The sequence below is a fragment of the Gossypium hirsutum genome, chromosome A06 (assembly GCF_007990345.1).
Source record: "Gossypium hirsutum isolate 1008001.06 chromosome A06, Gossypium_hirsutum_v2.1, whole genome shotgun sequence".
NCBI lineage: Eukaryota > Viridiplantae > Streptophyta > Magnoliopsida > Malvales > Malvaceae > Gossypium > Gossypium hirsutum.
The window spans coordinates 91306078-91315445 of record NC_053429.1 but is presented as its reverse complement, the minus strand read 5'-3'; the positions used below and the strand labels follow the sequence as shown (position 1 = coordinate 91315445).

At 32.0% G+C, this 9368-nt stretch overlaps 1 long non-coding RNA gene across 1 annotated transcript; it reads right to left on the bottom strand.

The window, feature by feature from the left end:
• Positions 1-1671: 1671 nt before the first annotated feature.
• LOC121230635 (uncharacterized) lies at positions 1672-3854 on the bottom strand. Its single transcript, XR_005928638.1, has 2 exons — positions 3770-3854; positions 1672-1980 (listed from the first exon to the last, which is right to left on the bottom strand). It is a non-coding gene; the product is annotated as an uncharacterized lncRNA (long non-coding RNA).
• Positions 3855-9368: the final 5514 nt, after the last annotated feature.

Here is a 9368-nt window from a genome sequence, read left to right as displayed (position 1 = left end):
TTTAATATTTCATAGCTATTGGACCCTTTTAACTAATATAACTTAACTTTTACACTTTTTATGATTTAGTACTTTTTACTTAATTAACTATGTAAATATCAAAATTTCTTAACGAAAATTTAATAGGACTTTAATTTAATCCCGATGACATTAAAATAATAATAAAATAATAATTTACTCATCAAAATTGTGGTCCCGAAACCATTATTCCAATATCATTGAAAACGGGTTGTTACAAACATTACATGAGATAAGACCAAGTAGAATAGACCCTAAATACATTTATGGATTTATTCACTTGTGACGTTCATAATATGGCATACCTTAATATTGAGTGGATGATGGACTATGTATGCATGACTTGTATACTTAGATGTAAGTAAAAGCTTGAGTTCAAATACATAAAGAACCAAAAGTTGGTGCATTGGGTATAGAACTTCTGCAGTATGTAGCATCATTTCACAATAGTAGAATTCATAGCCCAAGACATGGGTAAATGATATCCTCTTATTGCCATTACACGATAGATGAAAATTAACGTGGCAGTGAGTCGTTTGTTTTTGTGATGAATGATTTAATTATTACATGATGTATTTGACTTTTCATGAAATAAGATGTAATGATTACCGTGAGATAAAATAGGATCATATAGGAGAACTAATTTATCCCAAAGAGATTAATGATATCTTATAAGGCTAACTCACTTATGACAAGGTCATTGGACAAGCACTGATCGAGTAGCTTTCGTAATGGTATGTAATTAGGGAGAGCTCAGTCACGATACTATAGTAGAATGACTTTGTGACTAAATAAGTTTATAATTAATAGGCGAAAAGTTGAAACTTACTTATAAATCATTTGAGCCCTAATTACATATGCCTAATCGGTCCATCTGCTAGCTCATTCAAACTAGAAATGAATTGCATGTAGAATCAAATAAAGAAAAATGGTCAGAAATGATAAAATTAGAAAAATGGGTTACGTTTAAAAATTAGTGTGTTTTCTCACTAAGTATGAAAATGACTTAAGAATTAATTTTAGTTTTTCGAATTATTATTTAAGTAATAATTGAAGTTCAAAAGTGAAATTTAATTAATTGGTAATTGTGAATCCGTTGTGTAACACCCCTTACCCGTGCCTGACGCCGAAACATGGTACGAGGCATTACCAGACTTAATCGTTCACAAACACGCATAAAACAGCTACAAAATTTCTTTCATATCAAAACTTTTCATGCACATGCATAATGTCCCATACGCTGGCCTACAAGGCCCTAAAGATGCATTGAAAGTAGTTAGGGACTAAACCGAGAACCTTAGAAAGTTTTGGGAAAACTTAGAAAATTTTTCCATGATACAAGGTCAGACACCCATGCGGACACAGGGACATGCCCGTGTGCCTGCGACACACCCATGTCCTCAGGCCATGTAACTCTCTGACTATAACGTCAGCGAATAATTTGAACCACATGGCCAAGCCACACATCTATGTGCTAAGGCCGTGTCCCTCACACGGTTGAGACATACGGCCGTGTCTCAGCCCGTGTGGCCAACACTTAGGCTATTTTCCAAGCCTTTATGTTACACTTAATCTTTCATATCTTTATACACACCGATGACACATATCATGACACCATTTTAATGGTTTAGCATCTCATATTAGACACATTCATAACATGAACACCAACTATATAAGGCCAACAAGCATAATCACATCATCTCATCACAAGCATTAGAACATAGCATAGATAGATAGGTTTACAAACCATAATCAATATGAGACGCACCTCTTGGCCATATACCAATAACTCAATATAGACCAATACATTAGGCTAATCATAATAACACATATCATAAAAACCTAGTCCCAATACATCCACTCACTTAAACATGCTTAACAAATATCAATATTCCAAAGGTGATGGCTTAATAGTGTGATGCTGCCTCCGACGATCTCTAATGCCGAGCTAACCTGAAAACACTAAAGAAAAAGAAAGGAAGGGAGTAATCTTTATAGCTTAGTAAGACTGTATGAAAATAATAAGCAATTTATCAACTTGCTTCTCAAGGTAATACAACCATATTTGTACTTTTCTTTATGTTTAGGTCAAGATGTTTTCTCGAGTCACAGTCATTACATTATTTATATCTGGAGCTACAAAAATCCAAATTAAGTTTCGCTAATTTTCCCTAAAACTAGACTCACATATCTTCTTACCATAAAATTTTCAAAATTTTTGATTTAGCCAATAAGTACAGTTTATTCTTTAAAGTCACCCCTGGGATTCAGATGATGTTTTTGTTTATTTATTTTGAAAATATACTCATTAAAGATTCTAAACATATAAATTATAATCTAAACATATAAATTATAATCCATAACTATTTTTGTATAATTTTTAATGATTTTCCCAAATTGGAACAGTGGATTTCGAAATCATTCTGACTCTGTCTCATAAAATTTCAAAATATCTCATAATATGAAATTCTCTTATATGGACTATTTGGTCTATGTGAAACTAGACTTATTAAACTTTAATTTTATATTTTATTCAGCCTCTAACTCAATTTCCACAATATCTGGTGGATTTTCATATTCGGACTGTTGCTACTGTCCAAAACTATTTTAGTGTAAATTAATCATACTAAGTTTATCACATCTTATTAATTCATTTTCACAACATTGGTAAAAATACATATTTATACATCATAAGTATAGACCTATAATCACAAGGTCATCACAAAATCATTCTCATAGGCATGAATTACCCATTTACATCTTCATCAAATGTGCATCATAAATCGAAATCATTTCTCATGAGCTTGGCATACATACCTATGTTACTCAACATGCTCATATACATTCCTTACTAATCATACAACATGAATTGAGTTCACATCTCATCAATTTCATGTAAGTACCTGTACCACTCACAACATAGCCATAAGCTCTATCATTTCGACTTAAACCGTAAATTTCCTGTTGAACCATTTGGAATACTACAGGATAATCACTAAGCCTCAAATATAGGGTACGATGCTGATGCCATGTTCCAAACATGGTCTTACACTGGCTCACACATCTAAGTCGATGTCATGTCCCAGACAGGTCTTACACTAACTTTTATATATCAAGCCATGTCCCAGACAGGTCTTACACTAGCTCTCATCTATCGGTGTCGATGCCAAGTCCTAGACATGTCTTACACTGACACATGTCAAGCAGATGCCATGTCCCAGACAAGTCTTACACTGACACATGTCAAGCAGATGCCTTGTCCCAGACAGGTCTTACACTAGCTTGCATATCTCGAGGTCGATGCATGTCCCAGACATGGTTTTACACTGGCTCTCATAATGTGGCCGATGCATGTCCCAGACATGTCTTACACTAGCATACATCCATAACACCCAAATGCCATGGCAAGGATATCCGATCTATTCCTAGGGTTCAACTGGGAGTTTTTACCATATTAAATCTCACCGTATATTACTCATAGGCACATTCAAGCATTATATACATAATCAAATATTCAATGCATAAATAGGACTAAGTTGCATTATTTATATACAACTTACTCGTTTCAATGGAATATCATATCCCATCAAATTTCCAATGTATTCAATCATCACAAAATTGTTATTAACATTTGGCATCACTTTCTCATACATAACTCCATCAACATATAATTCAATACAATCATAGCAAAATAGATTTCAAGTATATTAAAAATAACATGGATAACATGTTTATAGTTACACGGACTTACCTCGAATGCAATTTCGGCTAATTACTCCATTTTAGTCCATGACCTCGTACTTTCCGATTTAAGCCCGAATCTCGGTTTTATTGATCTATAATGATAAAATTCACTACTTTAATCATCATATTCACCAATACATTCCATAATTTATCCTTTGGAAAAATGACCATTTTTGCCCCTAGATTTTTACAAAAATTACGATTTTACCCGTAGGCTCGTAAATAAATTTTTATCGAATTTTCTCCCTTACCAAGCCTAGTCGAATTCTTTTTATAACTATAGCAACTCATAATTTCAATTAGTTCACACATTTTCAACCTATTTTAGAGACTTCACAAAATAGTCCCTTTAGGTGTTTTTCATGAACACCACTTCACAAAAGTTGTTTATTACACCAACATGACTTATTTCCTTCCATAAAAATTCAGCAAATAACATAAATATTCACATGAAAAAACCCTAGACTTTCAACCATTTTACAAAATAATCCCCCCATTAGTTAGATTAAGCTATAAGGGTTCCAAAAATACAAAAATCATCAAAAATGTCCATTAAAATCACTTACTTGCAAGGGAACTAAGTGGCTGAAAATTTAAGCTCTCAAAACCCCCATGTTTGCTGCCATTTTCTGTGGAAGAAGAAGAAGAAATGAAAAAGATGACAACTTTTTCTTTATTTTATTTTATTACCAAAAAAAGCCACCTAATGTCCACCAAATTTGACTTTTCAACTTTCTTGTCCCCTATGGCCGGCCATCACTCTCAAAATGGCCTATTTGCACTTTAAAGACCTCAAATTTTGTTTCTCTAGCTATTTAAAATATTTGGGTAGTAAAACAAAATTTTTGCCCTTTATGCGATTTAGTCCTTTTTCCCAATTAAGCTCACAAACGCTAAAATTAATTCACCAAAATTTTCATGCACTCATATAATCATGCTATAACATAGAAAATAATATTAAAATAATCTCTCAACCTAGAATTTGTGGTTCCGAAACCACTGTTCCGACTAAGCCCTATTTCGGGATGTTACACATTGAATATGAAAATTAATTGTATTTTCTCATAGAATCTTTTATGGTAAAGTTACAATGACTTTAACAGAACTAGAATTTGGTTGAGAAAATTATTTAATTGGAAAATTAATTAAGAAATAATTTTATTTTGGGAAATAGAAAAACATGTATTGGATTGGATTAAATTAACAAGTACTATGTTAAAAGTTCAAGAAGCACGTATAATTGGACTTGATACAGTAGAGGCCCCAAACTCCTTATAATATATATGAGGGGCGACAACCCTAGCACACTAGGGTGGTCGTCCCTCTCTCCTAATTCAACTAGAAGATTGATTTTTCTATTAAATAAGTATTATTTGTATTCTACTAATTCAATTAGGGTTCCTCTATCTCTCCTTATAAATAGATGACACTAGTAGGGCTAAAATCATAAGTTTTATACACAACTTTGAGATATTGTTATTCTGCCCGAAAATAGTGAGAATTTATTTTCTAAGTATAAATTTTATTTTCCAAGAATAATAATCCTACTAGTTTCTCTAAGAGAGAGAGAGAGAGAGAGAGAGAGAGAGAGAGAGAGAGAGATTTACTTTCCTACTAAAAGTAAGAAAATTAATGTTGATTTTGCATTTGATTTTTAATTGTTCGAGCCCACACACGAAGCTATTAATGGTACAAGAATAATAGAAAAGGTCGTTTGGTTGAAAGCCAAGAATGTCAAGGATCCTTATAGCACAAAACATAGGTACTTTTAGGGAAAAATTTGTTGCTATAAATATCACAAATCGGTTTGGTTTTCAAAATTTTATTTTCTGTTGTACAAGAAATTCATTTTTGAGCTGAATTCTTTTTCCAAAATCACTATCTACAGTGAATGCATTTTTCTCATCAAGTACAAAAGATGACTTACAAATTAAATTAATTTATTCGAACTGTTATTTATTTGATTGTAAATAAATAATTGAAGTTCAAAGTGAGAATTGAATTAACTCACCATCGTAGTTTTATTGAATGGAAAAATTAAATATATTTCATTATAGATTCTAATACAGTAAAGTTACATGACTTTAATGAAATTAGAATTGGATTGAGGAAATAATTTAATTTGATAAATTTATTTATTTAATTGATTAAATCAATAATATTTGAGAAATAGAAAAACAATTATTTAGTTGGTTAAATTATCTGTGTTATTTGGACTTTTAATCAACACATATAATTATACTTAGTACACGAGAGGGGCCGAATGTGCCCATCCCAAATTAGAGGGGTGACAAGCCCTAGTGCTCATTAGTGTGTTGCTTCCCCTTAGTATTCCATATAAGAGAATATTATATTTTTATTAAATTATAATTATTTAAATACTCATTATTTAAGTAAAACTATTGTAGCTTTTTTCCTATAAATAAGAATTATAAGATAGCACACACCAATTAAGTGTTGTTACTTTATCAGAAAATAGTAGTAATTTATTTACATAATAAATTTTATTTTCTACTAAGTTTAAGAGTTTTCCAATTTTATTAGAGAAATTAACTTCCTCTTTGAAAGTTAATTAATGTTTTCATTCTGTGCATTCGATTCGTGTTGTTTGAGCACATACTCAAAGCTAACTAATGTTTAATGATAGCAAAAAAAATCATTGGATAAAAAGTTAGTAAACGACTTAAAACACCTCGCTAAAAACACATGAAATAATTCGATTTAAAGTTTATTACTTTTAAATACCATAAAGTTCAATTTTCTTAGTAAACTTTTGCTATGTTCATATTTTGTTAAACTTTTTTTTGGGTAAAGCTTTAGCTTAGTTCTTTTCTTACCGTGGAAAGGTTTTTTATGGCAATGACTAGTAAATTGAGCTATGTTATGGACAACTGGTACAGCTTTCTTAGTAATGCTAGTTCTGTTTGGGTTGGCTAAAGTTCATCCCACTAGTTTGGAGCTACTATATTTTTTTTAAATGTTCGTTATGACAAATTTTGAGTGGCTTGAAAGCACGTGGCCTTGGTGTACGACCCGTGACTTTAGTTTATGTTTTTGGACTATAAGCTAGGACCCATAATCATTGTTGTCCTCTAGGGCTGGATCTGGTAAGTCTGGTTTCATGATTCCACCCTCTACAACGCCATCTTCCATTGACGTGGACCTTGGTTGGCTTGAGCCTTAGTTGCTTCTGGGAGCTTTATCTTTTGATACGAATCTTTCCTATGCCCCATTTTGCCATAGCCGAAGCACAAGCTTTGGATTCCTTTATATACCACACATTATTTCTGACCCTCCACATTAACAAATCTAACCAGGTTGTCATCAAGGTTCATTTGCACATAAACCTTATTAGCAAAACGACTTCTTTTCTCCAAGCTAGCGGCATTATCAATCTTGAGAAGTCTACCAATCTTCTAGTGAGGATTGTTGGGTCGTAATATTCAATGGGAAGTTCTGGAAGTCTTTCCCAGGGAAGTTTGATTGTCAAAAACTTTCCGTTTATGAACCAAGGGCCATTTTTTTTTATTACATTATCATAATCTTTGCCGCACATAAACTTGACAAGGTAGAAACCATACCCCAAGTCTATGAGTTCCATCATACCCGAGGGTTTCCATAGTTGATTTATCTTGAAGCTCAAATCCTCAAAACCTATGCTTTTTCCAAAAACTAATAATGAGAGTTTTGGACCATTTCTTCCTAATGTTTGCTATCTTTTCCTTTGTTAGACTAACGGCTATTGTCGAGCTGTCTTCATGGTGGTGTTCATGGTTTTCTTCTTCATACTCTGAAGCCATATTTGTGTCCCCTTCTTCCGAGTCTTCAAAGACTTATCCGTAAAAGCTATTATTCTCCCTCGTGAGAGTGTCCATGTAGGAGATAACTTGCCTAGTAGTGGGTCAAGAGAATATTTGCAAAGCATAAATGACCTATATGTGATTCATTTCATCAAAAGAAAGTACTAATATAAAAAAATAGTTTTTTTTCTCTAAAACAAGATATCAAAACATTCATTTTTTTATCTACTCAATTTCTTTTTGATTTTTTGATTTATTTATTTTAGTGTTTATATTAAGAGATTATGACTACCATTCTTAATAATATTATCTTCAAATAAATTGATGTTTTTTATTTAAGTGTGCAATATGATTTACCATTATACTAATACTTGTAAAAAATTTTACTCAAATTTTAAAAGTAAAAAAAAAAAGATATATTGTTGTTGAGAGGTGATTAGTCTCAGACCCTCAACAATAAAAAATTATCCTAGTTGAGGGGTTTTATTTCTTAAAAAAACATTTTAATTAATATAGATACTACCTACAAGTTTTACAAAAGATCCAACTATCAACTAAAATTTTATATGTTGTGCCTTTAACATACTTAACATAGCAAATGACTAAACCAGATTGTCACATTCACTAACAAATGCCACGTGGAAAAGATATAGTCGGTACCTAAAACAATAATTTAGAAAATCGTACTCGGAAAAGGTTAGTAATGAAGGATAAATTTTGCCAAAGCGCCCTTTCTCATAATAAATCCGATATATTATGTGCCTTGTGTCGGCCTTTACGGGCTCTGACCAATATGTTGACATTGTCGCTTAATTCAACGGTCCAAATGACTTGCTACGTTCTATTGGATCTTGGCCATTTATTTCAGTTTTTCTACCAAGGGGCGGGTCAAAGTCAAACATGGTTAACAGGTACCTCACGCGTGTACTGTACCATCACACGTGTGACAGGATGTCCAGGTTAGAAATGGACCAAAGTAATCAAGTGTGTATGTCAGCTTGGTTTGCTTTCGTGAAATGAAAGGATGTGCATTTTGCATGACTACTTTCTTCTCTTCTTTTGAGAGCACCAAAAGCTCTTGGTCATTACACATTGTTTTAAACTTGAGGGGTTCGGCTCTCCTTTTTTTCAAGCTTGGCAGGCGTATGGCTAAGTTTCATGCGATGCTTAGAGGTGTAGATGGATCACATAGGTTGGATTTAACTAAAAGTTGGCATTACAAATTAGAAAACCAATGCATAAAATTTGATTAGAAATAAACATGCAATGAGATGAACTGCAGTAAAGAGCTGGATCAAATTTGAAGTTCTATTGTTGTCATTGGAACTAGTGTTAGTAAGTTCAGTCAATGCTTTTCTTCTTAGTAAAACATTATTACATTTTGATATATTGCATAAATTATATTTTCTTTTGAATTAATATGCATCCTTTTGGATTCTATAGTATTAAATGATTATATCCAATATTATTACAACATAACATAAAACATCAAGTTTATATATTATTCAAATAATAATAAGAAGGATTCATTCTTCAATTTTATTTTTATAGGTTTTGAATTTGAATTAAATAATTCTTAGATTTGGGTTGGTTTTATTATTAAAATTTGAGATAATATTTGGTTTATTGTTATTGTTACTGGAATTTTTAAACTCCACAAATAAGATTGATATTTAAAAGTACTTGTGCAATAAATGTACAAAATACCAACGACCCTTAAAATTTTGTAACTACAAATATGTTTTTACAAATATTTAGATATTTGGGTTGAGTTTTTTTCGAGGCCCAGCTGGAATAGAAGAATGA